General features: G+C 49.0%; 1 long non-coding RNA gene across 1 annotated transcript; it reads left to right on the top strand.

Moving 5' to 3' along the window:
* The first annotated feature begins 11,918 nt into the window (after window positions 1-11,918).
* Window positions 11,919-14,816, top strand: LOC148394718 (uncharacterized). Its single transcript, XR_015860091.1, has 4 exons — window positions 11,919-12,091; window positions 12,350-12,543; window positions 12,668-14,284; window positions 14,421-14,816. It is a non-coding gene; the product is annotated as an uncharacterized LOC148394718 (long non-coding RNA).
* The last annotated feature ends 3,049 nt before the right edge of the window (window positions 14,817-17,865 follow it).

Here is a 17,865-nt window from a genome sequence, read left to right as displayed (position 1 = left end):
GGAAATTTGGAATTGCAGCACATCAAATTTTGCCTGGGAAGAAAAGTAGATTAAATAAATTTAATAAGTCTTACTACTTCCCATTAAATAAATTAAATACGTCTTACTTGTTCCCACTCCTTTTCAAAACAGTAGTTTAAAACGAGGGCCCTTCACTCAATCTTTAACCCCAACCCCGCACGTTGTGTTGTATCTGTGAATGTTGGTTGTGGCCAAATGATAGTTTTCTTTCATTCGTTTAGGTTCCAAGAAAACTTGATGTAACTCTACTTTTAACTGCCGTTTCAGATAAGCGGGTATTACGTCGCAGTCATGTGCCGTGGATATGACGTAATTGCCCGAACCTCCGCCAAAATTCAAATCTGTTGGCGCGATGGCCGTGAGCCACTGAGCAGCGACGATTATCAACAGAAATATCTTTATTTTCTGCTTGCAACTGGACCGTCTAGAGCGTACACGGTAAGTAACACTCATTGTGTTTAAGGAGATTTACGTTTGTAATAGCAGAAGTGTAGCCGCGTTGCGTTGTACGTGTGAAAATTGGTCGAGGCGAAATGTTAATGTTTAATTTCATTCCTTTAGGTTCCACGGTGTTTGTTGGCTGCAAGTTTTCCACTGCAAGAAGAGGCTCGTATCATTGACCAGGAGCGAGCTACAATGGTGAGTAGCCATAACATTTATGTTAAACACTTCCTATTTCATGTCTAACAGTACTTGATTTAACAAATAACCATAAATAAATACAGTGTGGGCACTGAAGTTAACATATGTGATTATACTGCCTAATCTGTCACGGAGTAGATTGTTGCAAAGTAATATAAGATCCAAAGTTGTAATTCAGAATAGTTTTCAAAAGAAGGCCATTAGAATTATATACAAGTCTGATTACCCTTAACATAACAACAAGCTATTAATTAAATCACAAATTCTTCAATTCAAAGATTTGGTAGATTATCAGACAAATAATGTCTAACAGTAATTGATTTCACACATCACGATAAGTAGATTGAGTGTGGGCACTCTCAAGTTAACAGATATGATTATACTGCCTAATCTGTTACAGAGTATGTTGTTGCCAAGTAATGTAGAATAGATCCAAAGTAGTAATCCAGAATAGTTTTGAAGAGGCCATTAGAATAATAAACAAATCTGATTACCTTGAACATAATAACAAGCTAAGTGTTTAATATGTCCTATGAAGTCAAAATTGGGCACCATCATGTGGTGAAATTTGGAATTGCATCACATCCAATTTTGCCTGGGAACAAACAGATTAAATAAATCTTAGTTTTGAATAAGCCACTCCTTCTCAAACAAGTAAACTCTGCCCATTTCGCGCAGTAGATGTTCTGTTAATATCTAGTATTTATACAAAGTCATAATTTAAATTGCTTTCAACCTTCATTCATCGGTTCAACCAACATTACTCGCTCTTATTACCAACTTGTATTGATTTAACTAAGCGTTTAATACTTCCTATCAGGTCTCAAGGCAAGATTTGGCAAAATACAATTTCAGCAAATCCAATTTTGCCAGGGAACAAAAATAGATTAAATAAACTAAATAAGTCTTCTTCCCATTAAATAAATCAGAAAAGTCTGTCTTGTAACCAGTCTTCTTCAAACAAGTAAAGTCTGCCCATTTTGTGCCGTAGATTTTGTGTCTATGCCTAGTATTTAAACAAAATCATAATTTAAACGACTTCTTTCCTTCATTCACTTTGGAAATTTGGAATTGCAGCAAATCGAATTTTGCCAGGGAACAAAAATAGATCAATTAAACTAAATAAGTCTTCTTCCCATTAAATAAATTAAAAAAGTCTGTCTTGTAACCAGTCCTTTTCAAACAAGTAAAGTCTGCCCATTTTGTGCCGTCGATTTTGTGTTAATGCCTAGTATTTATACAAAATCATAATTTAAAGGACTTCATTCCTTCATTCACTTTGGAAATTTGGAATTGCAGCACATCAAATTTTGCCTGGGAAGAAAAGTAGATTAAATAAATTTAATAAGTCTTACTACTTCCCATTAAATAAATTAAATACGTCTTACTTGTTCCCACTCCTTTACAAAAAAGTAGTTTAAAACGAGGTCCCTTCACTCAACCTTTAACCCTATTTATTCACCTTCTAGGCTAAGTGTTAAAGGCTAAGTGTTAAAGGCTAAGTGTTAAAGGCTAAGTGTTAGAGGCTAAGTGCCAGAGGCTAGGCGCCAGAGGCGAGTTTTTGTGGGCTGAAGTTTTAGTGGGGTTAGTGTGAATACAATCCAAAAGAATACAACAGAATACAATACAATAGAATATAATACATAGATTAAATTCAATAGCTCTTACTACTTCCCATTAAATAAATTAAATACGTCTTACTTGTTCCCAATCCTTTTCAAAAAAGTAGTTTAAAACGAGGGCCCTTCACTCAACCTTTAACCTCAACCCCGCACGTCACATTGTGTTGTATCTGTGAATGTTGGTTGTGGCCAAATGATAGTTTTCTTTCATTCGTTTAGGTTCCACGGTGTTTGTTGGCTATGTTTTCCACTGTCAGAAGGATGAAAATACAAAGTACAACGCTTGGACGTGGGCGAAGACGTCACCGGTGAGTCCTTCCTTCCTATTTATTTACCTTCTAGATGCTAGAGGCTAAGTGTTAGAGGCTAAGTGTTAGAGGCTAAGTGTTAAACACAATACGAACAACACAACGATACTGCACTGAACAACACGATACCGCACTGAGAAACACGATACCGCACTGAACAACACGATACCGCACTGAACAACACCATGCCGCACTGAACACCATGCCACACTGAACAACACCATCCCGCACTGAACAACACCATGCCGCACTAAACAACACCATGCCGCACTGAACAACACCATGCCGCACTGAACAACACCATGCCGCACTGAAAGACACCATGCCGCACTGAACGACACCATGCCGCACTGAAAGACACCATCCCGCACTGAACACCATGCCGCACTGAACAACACCATCCTGCACTGAACAACACCATCCCGCACTGAACAACACCATGCCGCACTGAACAACATTATGCCGCACTGAACATTATGCCGCACTGAAAAACACCATGCCGCACTGAAAAACACCATGCCGCACTGAACAACATTATGCCGCACTGAACAACACCATGCCGCACTGAACAACACCATGCCGCACTGAACAACACCATGCCGCACTGAACAACATTATGCCGCACTGAACAACACCATGCCGCACTGAACAACACCATCCTGCACTGAACAACACCATTCCGCATTGAACACCATGCCGCACTGAACAACACCATCCCGCACTGAACAACACCATCCCGCACTGAACAACACCATGCCGCACTGAACAACATTATGCCGCACTGAACAACATTATGCCGCACTGAACAACACCATGCCGCACTGAACAACACCATGCCGCACTGAACAACACCATGCCGCACTGAACAACATTATAACGCACTGAACAACACCATCCCGCACTGAACAACACCATGCCGCACTAAACATTATGCCGCACTGAACAACATTATGCCGAAATGAACAACACCATGCCGCACTGAACAACACCATGCCGCACTGAACAACACCATCCTGCACTGAACAACACCATCCCGCACTGAACAACACCATGCCGCACTGAACAACACCATGCCGCACTGAACAACACCATGCCGCAATGAACAACACCATCCCGCACTGAACAACATTATGCCGCACTGAACAACATTATGCCGCACTGAACAACATTATGCCGCACTGAACAACATTATGCCGCACTGAACAACACCATGCCGCACTGAACAACACCATGCCGCACTGAACAACACCATGCCGCACTGAACAACACCATGCCGCACTGAACAACACGATCCCGCATTGAACAACACCATGCCGCACTGAACAACACCATCCTGCACTGAACAACACCATCCCGCACTGAACAACACCATGCCGCACTGAACAACATTATGGCGCACTGAACAACATTATGCCGCACTGAACAACACCATGCCGCACTGAACAACACCATGCCGCACTGAACAACACCATGCCGCAATGAACAACACCATCCCGCACTGAACAACACCATGCCGCACTGAGCAACACCATGCCGCACTGAACAACACCATCCCGCACTGAACAACACCATGCCGCACTGAACAACACCATTCCGCACTGAACAACACCATGCCGCACTGAACAACATTACGCTGCACTGAACAACACCATGCCGCACTGAACAACACCATGCCGCACTGAACAACACCATGCCGCATTGAACAACACCATGCCGCATTGAACAACACCATGCCGCACTGAACAACACCATCCTGCACTGAACAACACCATGCCGCATTGAACAACACCATGCCGCACTGAACAACACCATCCTGCACTGAACAACACCATCCCGCACTGAACAACACCATCCCGCATTGAACAACACCATCCTGCACTGAACAACACCATGCCGCACTGAACAACACCATGCCGCACTGAACACCATTCCGCACTGAACAACACCATGCCGCACTGAACAACACCATCCTGCACTGAACAACACCATCCCGCACTGAACAACACCATGCCGCATTGAACAACACCATCCTGCACTGAACAACACCATCCTGCACTGAACAACACCATGCCGCACTGAACAACACCATGCCGCACTGAACAACACCATGCCGCACTGAACAACACCATGCCGCACTGAACAACATTATGCCGCACTGAACAACATTATGTCGCACTGAACAACACCATGCCGCACTGAACAACACCATGCCGCACTGAACAACATTATGCCGCACTGAAAAACACCATGCCGCACTGAACAACACCATCCCGCACTGAACAACACCATGCCGCATTGAACAACACCATGCCGCACTGAACAACACCATGCTGCACTGAACAACATTATGCTGCACTGAACAACACGATCCTGCATTGAACAACACCATGCCGCACTGAACAACACCATCCTGCACTGAACAACACCATCCTGCACTGAACAACACCACCCCGCACTGAACAACACGATCCCGCATTGAACAACACCATCCCGCACTGAACAACACCATCCTGCACTGAACAACACCATGCCGCACTGAACAACACCATGCCGCACTGAACAACACCATTCCGCACTGAACAACACCATCCCGCACTGAACAACACCATGCCGCACTGAACAACACCATCCTGCACTGAACAACACCATGCCGCACTGAACAACACCATGCCGCACTGAACAACACCATGCCGCACTGAACAACACTATGCCGCACTGAACAACACCATGCCGCACTGAACAACATTATGCCGCACTGAACAACATTATGCCGCACTAAACAACATTATGTCGCACTGAACAACACCATGCCGCACTGAACAACACCATGCTGCACTGAACAACACCATCCCGCAGTGAACAACACCATGCCGCATTGAACAACACCATGCCGCACTGAACAACACCATGCTGCACTGAACAACATTATGCTGCACTGAACAACACGATCCTGCATTGAACAACACCATGCCGCACTGAACAACACCATCCTGCACTGAACAACACCATGCCGCACTGAACAACACCATGCCGCACTGAACAACATTATGCCGCACTGAAAAACACCATGCCGCACTGAACAACACCATCCCGCACTGAACAACACCATGCCGCATTGAACAACACCATGCCGCACTGAACAACACCATGCTGCACTGAACAACATTATGCTGCACTGAACAACACGATCCTGCATTGAACAACACCATGCCGCACTGAACAACACCATCCTGCACTGAACAACACCATCCTGCACTGAACAACACCACCCCGCACTGAACAACATGATCCCGCATTGAACAACACCATCCCGCACTGAACAACACCATGCCGCACTGAACAACACCATTCCGCACTGAACAACACCATGCCGCACTGAACAACACCATGCCGCACTGAACAACACCATGCCGCACTGAACAACATTATGCCGCACTGAACAACACCATGCCGCACTGAACAACACCATCCCGCACTGAACAACACCATGCCGCATTGAACAACACCATGCCGCACTGAACAACACCATCCTGCACTGAACAACACCATCCCGCACTAAACAACACCATGCCGCACTGAACAACATTATGGCGCACTGGACAACATTATGCCGCACTGAACAACACCATGCCGCACTGAACAACACCATGCCGCACTGAACAACACCATGCCGCACTGAACAACACCATGCCGCACTGAACAACATTATGCCGCACTGAACAACACCATGCCGCACTGAACAACACCATGCCGCACTGAACAACACGATCCCGCATCGAACAACACCATCCTGCACTGAACAACACCATGCCGCACTGAACAACACCATGCCGCACTGAACAACAGCATTCCGCACTGAACAACACCATGCCGCACTGAACAACACCATCCTGCACTGAACAACACCATCCCGCACTGAACAACACCATGCCGCATTGAACAACACCATGCCGCACTGAACAACACCATCCTGCACTGAACAACACCATGCCGCACTGAACAACACCATGCCGCACTGAACAACACCATGCCGCACTGAACAACATTATGCCGCACTGAACAACATTATGCCGCACTAAACAACATTATGTCGCACTGAACAACACCATGCCGCACTGAACAACACCATGCTGCACTGAACAACATTATGCCGCACTGAACAACACGATCCCGCATTGAACAACACCATCCCGCAGTGAACAACACCATGCCGCATTGAACAACACCATGCCGCACTGAACAACACCATGCTGCACTGAACAACATTATGCTGCACTGAACAACACGATCCTGCATTGAACAACACCATGCCGCACTGAACAACACCATCCTGCACTGAACAACACCTTTCCACACTGAACAACACCATGCCGCACTGAACAACATTATGCCGCACTGAACAACACCATGCCGCACTGAACAACACCATGCCGCACTGAACAACACCATGCCGCACTGAACAACACCATGCCGCAATGAACAACACCATCCCGCACTGAACAACACCATGCCGCACTGAACAACACCATGCCGCATTGAACAACACCATGCCGCACTGAACAACACCACCCCGCACTGAACAACACGATCCCGCATTGAACAACACCATCCCAAACTGAACAACACCATGCCGCACTGAACAACACCATTCCGCACTGAACAACACCATGCCGCACTGAACAACACCATGCCGCACTGAACAACACCATGCCGCACTGAACAACACCATGCCGCACTGAACAACATTATGCCGCACTGAACAACACCATGCCGCACTGAACAACACCATCCCGCACTGAACAACACCATGCCGCATTGAACAACACCATGCCGCACTGAACAACACCATCCTGCACTGAACAACACCATCCCGCACTGAACAACACCATGCCGCACTGAACAACATTATGGCGCACTGAACAACATTATGCCGCACTGAACAACACCATGCCGCACTGAACAACACCATGCCGCACTGAACAACACCATGCCGCACTGAACAACATTATGCCGCACTGAACAACATTATGCCGCACTGAACAACACCATGCCGCACTGAACAACACCATGCCGCACTGAACAACACCATGCCGCACTGAACAACACGACGTCGCACTGAACAACACGACGCCGCACAGAACAACACGACGCCGCACAGAATAACACAATACCGCACAGAACAACACAATACCGCACAAACAGTTTTAGATAATATTACGTCGCAGTCATGTGACGCGGACATGACGTCAATAGGCGGAACTCACGGCAAAATTATAATCCGTGGGCGTGGCTTGCAACAGGAAGTAGGAAAGCGGCAGTTCTGGCAAACAAGACACAGCGGTTAGTAACACGATGACTAACAAGGCAAATATTTTTGTTTTCAGCTTGCAACTTGACCGTCTAGAGCGTACAAGGTAATTACAACTGTTTTTTTTTAGCCCTGAAAAGCGAGGGAGTGTGGCGTTTGGGAGGAATGTCGAACTCGGCGTCTGCTTCCAGCCACAGACGCCAAATTTCGACGATTATTTCGACTGGTCAACGGTTGTAAATTATTGCGTTGACTAAAAACTTTATTTAACTCTACTCTTAACTTTGCCGTTTCAGATATGCGGGTATTACACCGCGGAAATGACGTCAATAGGCTGAACTCTCGCCAAAATTCAAATCTGTGGGCGCAATGGCCTTGAGCGAGACACCGGATACAAACACGACGATTATCAACAGAAATATCTTTATTTTCTGCTTGCAAGTGGACCGTCTAGAGCGTACACGGTAAGTACAACTCATTGTGTTTAAAAAGATTTACGTTTGTGTAGTTTGCGTTGCGTTGTATCTGTGAATGTTGGTTGAGGCTAAATGTTAATGTTTAATTTCATTCCTTTAGGTTCCACGGTGTTTGTTGGCTGTATGTTTTCCACTGCAAGAAGAGGCTCGTATCATTGACCAGCAGGAGCTACAATGGTGAGTACCCCTTTCGTCTTCCATTTATGTTAAACACTTCCTATTTCATGTCTAACAGTACTCGATTTAACAAATAACCATAAATAAATACAGTGTGGGCAGTCACGTTAACATATGTGATTATCCTGCCTAATATGTTTATCACAAATATGTCACTAATCACTAATATGTTTATTTGTTTATCACAACACCTTTGGACCTTCAGCAATCGATTATTTACCTTCATCTACATAGAGACAGAACGATGGTGTCTTAAACATCTCATTCATTTCACCAAATAACTTCACGCAGGTGGATAACGGCCGTCTCGGTCACGCTATGTTGCGTGATGCAGTTTTGAAGAACCAAATGCATTTATTCAATGAATAAGTCAAGCTAGTTCTATGTTTATGATGTTGTAAGTTACGGTAGCGACAAATGTTGTGATCTCTGACTGACGACCGGGCGAGACTCGAGTAAGAGATGTCCAAACGAGCTCCGGCAGGGCGGGCCAAGGCGGAGCGAACGGACGCCCTTCAGGCCGCCAATGACGAGCTGAGAACCAAACTGATGGACGTCCAGTTAGAACTTCAGCAGGAGAAGAACAAGGTGAAAACCTCAACAGACAGACACTGCCTGCCTCCCTGCCTGCCTCCCTGCCTGCCTCCCTGCCTGCCTCCCTCCCTCCCAGTTTTCCCGATGTAGATTAGACATGCGTGTGCCATGACTGTGTCAGCCTACATCAACAAATGCACCGAGGACGTCAGCACCACTAAGAATATCATCACCCGGGGCAACCAACGACCCTGGATGACTGAGGAGGTACTTCAAACGCTACGAGCGCGGAACTCTGCCTTCAAGTCTGGCGACAAGGAGACACTGAGGACAGCGAGAGCCAACTTGAACCGTGCCATCAGGATAGCGAAGCGAGACCGCAGTCGAAAATTTCAGGATCGTTTCCACGACGTCAAAAACATCAGGAGTATGTGGCAAGGCATACGGGCGATTACAGACTACAACTCACCCTCCCCCCCCCCCCGGTGGGTGTAGTTGATGCTGACTTTCTAAATGGTCTAAATAACTTCTTTGGGAGGTTCGAGGCACTAAACGGCACTCCAGCAGTTAAAACTGTCCCCCATCAGGAAGAGGAGGTACTCTGCCTTGACTCCGCCGATGTGTTGAAGACCCTGAGGAGAGTCAACCCCTGTAAGGCCCCTGGCCCCGACAACATTCCTGGGCGTGTGTTCAGGGAATGTGCAAGTCATCTGGCTGGGGTCATCACAGACATTTTTAACACCTCGCTGGGCCAAGCCACAGTGCCGGCGTGCTTTAAGACTGCCTCCATCATTCCGGTGCCGAAGGAACCTCAAATCACCTCATTTAATGATTACCGGCCTGTTGCACTGACTCCGGTTATGATGAAGTGCTTCGAAAGGCTGCTTAAAGGTCACATCGTTTCCAGACTCCCCCTATTATTTGACCCGTTCCAGTTTGCCGACCGGCAAAACCGCTCCACTCAGGACGCCATCTCCTCCGTTCTTCACCTGAGCCTGGCTCACCTGGAGGAGAAGAACACCCATGTGCGGAGGCTGTTCCTGGACTTCAGCTCAGCGTTTAACACCATCATCCCACAGCATCTGGTAGGAAAATTGGAACACCTGGGCTTCAACACCCCCCTTCGCAACTGGCTGCTAGACTTCCTCACCAACAGACCTCAGTCAGTCCGGGTCGGACAGAACACCTCTGATGTCATCACCCTCAGCACAGGCTCCCTTCAGGGCTGCGTCCTGAGCCCCCTGCTGTGCACCCTGATGACACACGACTGCGTCCTCAGGTTCACCACCAATCACATCGTGAAGTCAGCAGACGACACAACGGTGGTGGGGCTCATCAGAGACAACAACGACCTGGACTACAGAGAGGAGGTGGAGCAGCTGGTGGGCTGGTGCAGAGAAAACAGCCTGATCCTGAATGAGGAGAAGATGAAGGAGATCATCGTCGACTTCAGGAAAAAACAGCCTCACCACGCTCCACTGATCATCAACAGCTCAGCTGTGGAGGTGGTCAGCACCACCAAATTCCTGGGGGTCCACATCACAGAAGACCTCACCTGGACTATGAACACTACGGCACTGGTCAAGAGGGCACAGAAGCGCTTGTACTTCCTGCGGAGGATGAGGAGAGCCCACCTGCCCCCACCCATCATGAGGACGTTCTACAGGAGCACCATAGAGAGCATTCTGACAAGCTGTCTCTCTGTGTGGTGTGGAGGCTGCACCGCCTCCGATTGGAAGAACGTGAGGAGAGTGGTGAGGACAGCAGAGAGGATCATAGGGGCTCCTCTTCCCTCCATTCAGGACATTTCATCTCAGCGCTGCATGTCCCGTGCCCGTAACATCATCAATGACCCATCACACCCCCACCATGGACTGTTCTCCCTGCTGCCCTCTGGGAAGAGGTTTGCAGCATCCGCTGCAGGTCCACCAGGTTCTGCAACAGCTTTTTCCCTGCTGTCATCAGACTGTTGAACACTAGAACTGTTGAGCTCTAAACTGAACTCTGCATCACACATTCACAGAACTGTACTTTATGACACTACGGACCTCTATCTTGCACTATCTCGCACTACCAACTTTACTGAACTTGTATAAACCCTTTAAATAGAAGTTTAATACATGGTTTAGCATTCCTCTGCACACTCTTGAATACTGTTTTGCCTACTTGCACTATTGCATAATTATCACTGCTGCACTTTATACTTATTTTTAATATATATATATATATATATATATAGTATATATGTATATATATATATTTTCATAGGATATGTTACTTCTATTCAACTGCAATATCACTACTTTGTTGTAAGACGTATGCAACGGAATTTCGTTTTGTATGCACCATGTGCAGACAAGATGACAATAAAGTTTGTCTAAGTCTAAGTCATGTCAGGTCAGCTGTCTGGAGAGAGAGAGAAGTCAGGACCTGCGGGCGGAGCACCACCGTGCCACCGCCGCCATGACGGAACTCAAAAGCAAACTCCATGAGGAGAAGCAGAAAGAGTTAGCCATTACCAGGGAGACATTACTGCGGCAGCATGAAATGGAGCTGATGAGAGTGATCAAAATCAAAGATGGAGAGATCCAGCGACTGAATGCCTTGGTCCTCAGCCTGAGGGACGGCTCCATGGACAAGGTGATCCGCTCTATCCGTGTCTGACTATCCGCACGCCACGTCGGGCTTCGATGCGGCCGCTACCGTATTGTGTAGCTTGTCCCCAGTAAGCGTCGCGGCGCTCCGTTGCGGTCTCAACGGCCCGGTGTGGCGCAATGTCTGCTCAGGTGAGGAGGGGGGGCGCTTTGCTGGCGGAGGTGGAGGAGACGCGGCGGTGTCGGGAGACCGAGCGGTGTCGCCTCCACCAGGAGCGCGGAAGAAGCCCTGGCAGCGGCCCAGCAGGCCTGGCAGTCCCGAGCGGCCGAGCTCCGATCGGCTCATCACCAGCATCGGGAGGAGCTGAGCCGAACCAAGAGAGACTGCGAGAGGGAGATCCGCCGACTGGTAGGACTGATCAGATGCGCGGTGCGTGGCTATGTTCCCAATTTCGTTGTATACCTGCAGTGCAATGACACCTAAGGCATTCTATTCTATTCTATTTCACAAGAAGAAAATGTCCGGTTGCTCGCTTCGCTTTTGTCACAGCAAAGGTGTTCTAGTCGATTCAAGAAAAAAATTGGCCGGTTGCTCTCTTTGTTTTTGTCACAATTCTGGCAAATGAGTTTGCCCGCCTGCCTGAGCGCTCCCCGTTTGTACATCCAGACGGATGAGATCAAGCTGAAAGACAGAGCGGTTAGTGTTTTGGATGAAGCCCTGGGGCCGGCCACGTCCACCGCCTTCAGCTGCAGACTCAGGCTGCCGAGCAGCAGATCGCTGCCCTGAGGGATTCCCAAAGGGCGGGCCTAAACTACCCTGGAAGTGGGGTCAACGCCGCTACTAGCAATCCTCTTCATTGCGTAAGCCACCTCATCACACACTTGCAGTACGCATGACTTAGTTCGTTGCTGGAGGAAGGTAGCACAAAAACTGTTTTGAACTTTGAACGAGTGCTTGTGTGTGTGTGTTGCGGGGCGTTTTCAGTCTCAGGAGGATCGGGACACGCGACGGTTTCATCTGAAAATCGCTGAGCTCAGCGCAGTCATCAGGAAACTGGAGGATCGAAACGCCCTGCTTTCTGAAGAGCGCAATGAACTGGTAATTTATTGACGGCACGCTTGAAGGTTTGCGCTACGTTTGATGCGCGCCATCCAGCGAGGCACCCATTGCGCTTGCTTATTAGTTGAGCGGCGCGGCGAGTCGGTTGCCTGGTAGATGTCTTTTATTGGGAGCCAAAGCCACGATTCCGTTCAAACCGATGCAAAAGGAATGGATACGTTCTGGCCCGCGTGTTGTGCGTCTTTCACATCCCGCACTTCATGCTTGCAGCTAAAGCGACTGAGAGAAACAGAAAGCCAGTTTCTGCCACTCCTGTACAAAAACAAACGCCTGAGCAGGAAGAATGAAGAACTCTCGCTGGTGCTGTGTCGCCTTGAAAACAAAGTGCGCTTTGTCACCCAGGAGAACGAGGAGATGGCAAGCTTGGTAAGTCGACGCGGACAACGGCGGCGTGCCAACAGAGTCCACTGCATTTGTGTTCCACAGAGAAGGCCTAGTTCGCTCAATGACCTGGACCGCGGTTGCGGCCAGCAGGACGGTGAAATGGAGTTCCTTCAAGTTGTGGAGCAGCGGCACATCATCGACGACTTGTCCAAGGTCTTCAGGCAGGCGACTCGGTGCACGTACGGCAGCGCCGCGCTCGCTCGCTGTCGCCAGGAAACCTTTTCCGTCCAAAGCTTGGCCGGCGGCCGCCATCCAAAAAATTGGCCCCTTAAATTCCGACCTTTCAAGCAGGAGCATTGTGCGCACGCGTTTGAACACGCTTTAGACTTGTTTTGCCGTTTTCAGCAGCTCAAAGCTCCCGTTTTGTCAGCGCCTTTGCCACTCGCTGTGCGCTGAAAACGACGGACTTGCCCGGCTGCTCAGCCCGTCAACCATGAGCCGCGAGCGCGACGTCATTGTCCGTAGGCAGCTAGTGGCAAAATGCACCCTGTTAGAGTTGCGCTCGCTCCAACTTATTTTGCAAGAACCACACGGGAGACAAGTAAGTTCTTTTGGACACCTGCAGGTGGAGAGTCCATCCGTTGTACGAATGAAGTCTGACTCTCGGCTCCTGCACGAGCATTTTAATTAAGAGAAACAGGGTGGGTGTAAGAGTGGATTGAATAGAGGAAGCCCTTGACCTCTAGTCAAAACATAGCAAGGGGTGTTTTACGACTTTGTGTAGGAAGGGATAAGCGATAGGGATAAATAAGGGATAAATAATATTATTTATTACAGGTCGCAGTCAAAGTCAAAGCAACACAATGATACGATAAAGATAATCTGGAAAACCCTGACACACCCTGTAGTTGTCACTTTTGGAAAAGACGAGCGTCCCTCCAATCATCGCCGGTGACGTGTTTTTCAGGCTCTGGAGACAGGAGCTCATGTCAGAAATGTCATTGTGAGTCGCGTTTGTTTCTGCGCCGGAGCCGTTCGTTCCCTTTGCATCCAAAGAATCTCAAAGGCGGATTATTTGTGTCGACAGGAGAGAGATTTGCTGCTACGATACCGACGTCGAGAATCTCTGAGGAGGAACAAAGCGTGAGGTCCTGCAAGGTGAGTCTGTTTGTTTGCGGCTGCTTGGTGTTGCGCAAGATGAAATGGCCTTTTTCTCGCTATCGTTCCTCTCGTCGATTCATCGTGAGGTGTCGCTTCAGTTTGTTCAGAGAGATGTTTGCTTCCGCGCCCGCAGGTCATCGAAACATTTTACGGCTACGACGAAGACGTGTTGGTGGACTCGGACGGATCGTCCTTGTCTTTTCACACCGACAGAACCCCCGACACGGAACCCGAAGAGGTAGCCCGCCATTTCTGCCAGCGTATTGGCACCAAACATTCCTCTTCAGCCTGGAATCGGACTCGTCTTTGCGTCGCGGGTGCTTTGTCGCCGGTCTGACTGATTCTGGTACTAGTGCTGTGTTGCATTGGTGTGTGCATGAAGAGGCGGAGCTTCGCTACCGCCAGCTGACGCAAGAATATCAAGCGCTGCAACGAGCCTACGCTCTGCTAGCCCAGACCAGCGAAAGGGGACTACGACGCCGAGAAGGAGATCAAGGTGGCGCCCCTTCCCGCAACCCCCGGCCGGGTCGCAGCCTCCCCGTTCTCACCCAGCCTCGGGTGTTCTCTGGTCTGAAAGGAGGAGGAGGAGCCTCCCTCCTCCTCCTTTCAGACCAGAGAAAAGCTGATGGTAGAAATGGGTCACTATCAAAGCAGAGTAGCAGATCTGGAGTCAGCGCTGAAGCAACAAGGACAGGTAAGCTCATTAATGAGCACACCTTTTTCTCAGACAAAATGGCTACATTCTTCAGTCACTCATCCGTCTGGCATTACTGGACCAACCCCCCCGAACGTGGCTGGGAAAATGCGGAGAAAAGCAAATGTCATTTTCCAGTCAACCAAAGAATTTGTGGATGAAAATGACACAACATTCCAAAGCTGTCCACGCGTTTGTCTCTTCTAGAATGTCAAGTGGGTGGAGGAGAAGCAGCTGCTGCGTCAGAGCAATCAGCAGTTGGCCGAAAAGGTGACGGAAAGAAAGGCGCTGGGCGGAGTCGCTTGGCGTCACACCTGTCGGGAAGCCCCGCAGATGAGGTCTGACTGTCTTTTCAGGTCAGGCGGATGGAGGCGGAAGAAGCGCGTCTGAAAGAGCACATCCAGGATATCCGAGACCAAAACGAACTGCTTGAGTTCCGCATCCTGGAGCTGGAGGTGGGAAGACTCGCACAAGCGTGTTGAGGCCAGAGATGTGACGGACGGACGGACGGACGGACGGATGCATGCCTCTGCCTTTCAGGAGAGGGAGTGGCGCTCCCCCGTCTTGAAGTTTCTGCAAGTCCGTTTCCCAGACGGCCTCAGCCCTTTGCAGATCTACTGCGAGGCCGAGGGCGTGAGCGTACGTAAGGCGTCCCTCGCAACCCTAACCTTAACCCGAGGTCCCAGAACACCTTACATTGCTCCTTGCGCCTTTCCCCCGGACATCGTCATCAGTGATCTGATGAAGAAGCTGGACATCCTGGGCTATAACGCCGTAAGTGTATGTCGAACTCCTTATGTTCGCACTCCACGAGACTCGGCGGCTCAAATGTGACTTTTGGAAGGCTTTGCGCTGAAAGAAGCTTGTTGACGCTGTGCCTTTGGGCTCTTGCAGAATCTCACCAACGAGGAGCAGGTGGTCGTGATTCACGCCAGGACCCTTCTCACCCTAGCCGAGAAGGTAACGCGCACGTCCACGCACGCTCTCGCATTCTGCTTATGTGACAGCAGCCTTTCCTCAGTGGTTAGAATACATCAAAGTGACCAAGTCAGCACTTCAACAGAAGATGTTGGACATTGAAAGTGAGAAGGTAGACAGACACGCGACATCAGCCAAGGGGAACTCCGGCAATGTGCCCCAACAATTCTGACCTTGAGCTGTGCTAGGATATGTTCTGCAAGCAGAAGGGCTACCTGGATGAAGAGTTGGACTTCAGGAAGTGTTCCATGGACCAGGCTCATAAGGTAAGCCGCCCTCAAATCTCCCGCCGGACCACTGATGGACGAGGATTGCGGCCCAGAGGATCCTGGAGCTGGAGGCCATGTTGTACGAGGCGCTACCGCAGCGGGACTGCCCCGCCACGGACGGCGAAAAAGCCAGCCACGCTGGCGTGAATGACGTGCTGACGGCGGATCAGAGAGAAGAGCTTAGGAGCGCCGTGGACCAATGGAAGCGAGCCCTGATGTGCGAGTTGAGGGAGCGCGACGCTTGCATCCTCCAAGAGAGAATGGATCTGCTGCACAGCGCGCAACAGGTAAGGGCCCAAAGCCAGCCCGGCACTTACTTGCACGCTTACTGGCTTTTGAATGCCACTTTCCATTTGTCCGTCCTAGAGGAACAAAGAGCTGAAAGAATTCATCGAAGCTCAGAAGAGACAAATCAAACAATTGGAGGAGAAGTTTCTGTTTCTCTTTCTATTCTTCTCCTTGGCCTTCATTCTGTGGCCCTAACACCAGCTGGTGAGTGAGCTCCAGCGGCACCGCACTCGACACCTCCGATACACTGCCAGCCGGTCTCAGACGTTGGCAGACGCTCCGATGCCAACGTATACCCCCCGCCACGGTGACAGAGGCACCGCGTCACACCGGCGCTCATCCAATCAGAAGGCAGGAAAAGCAAATTCACATGCAGGGCACTTTTGAACCAGAAGAGAGCGCCACAAAAAACGGTTGTTGCCCCAAACGCGCACTAAAAAGGGTCAGAATAACAAGAGTCCCACTGGCCAGCCGGGGCCACCCGTCCAGCTGTTTCTTCAGGGGGGAAAAAAATTGGAGTCACCGGTGAGTACATTTTGCATTTAGCTCTGCTTTTCTGCTTCTGTCTTCAAGTGTGTGGCATCCTGCGATCAAAGAGTCAGCCAACCCCAAAGCGGTTGACCTCAACGTCCCACCACCATGCCTACCAGAGCAGGTGACGTGATGCTTTGGACATCCTTCCGTCTCAGATGCCCAAAAGTACTCTTTGCCACATCTGCGGCAATACGGTGTCTTTTCAAAGGTGCAAATAAATCCAGCGTGGGCGGAACACGCACGTCTTCGGTTTTTCCCGCTTTGTTTGTGTGACAGCTGTTGTGAAAATTTTATACAAATAAAGTTGTATAGTACAGGTTTGGCCAAGCCGCAACTCCCGAACCGCATGCGGCTCTTTTATGTTCATATCAACATTTGTGTGTGTGTGTGTGTGTGTGGGGGGGGGGGGGGTTGTGCGTGTTGGCTTCACTTGAGTTCAATTTGGTATTTTGGTCAAAAGCGCATGTGGTGAAATTCCACAAAGTAGGATGGGCAAACACATTTCTTTAAACTATGAGTGTCAATTGGGCTCTCGAAATGGCAGGGAAAAGATGCACAGCAAAACGAAAATACGTAGATGAACACAGGACGTTTTAATCAGAGTGGGAAAGTTTCTATTTTTTGTTGAACGTGATGGCAAACCATTCTGCCTGATATGTCAGACCTCAGCGCATTTCAAAGATTCAAATCTTCAGCGCCATGCACTTCAGCCCACTCCATGCTAACATTGATCAGGCGTCGAACCCGCATCATCATGCTTAAGAGGTGGCCATGCTAACCAGTGCGCCATTATGTCAACGCATAATAACTAAGTC

The sequence above is a fragment of the Syngnathus floridae genome, chromosome 8 (genome assembly GCF_059516105.1).
Source record: "Syngnathus floridae isolate MCC-2025c chromosome 8, RoL_Sflo_1.0, whole genome shotgun sequence".
Classification (NCBI taxonomy): domain Eukaryota; kingdom Metazoa; phylum Chordata; class Actinopteri; order Syngnathiformes; family Syngnathidae; genus Syngnathus; species Syngnathus floridae.
Note: the sequence above shows the minus strand (reverse complement) of the source record. Positions and strands in the feature narration are given on the sequence as shown.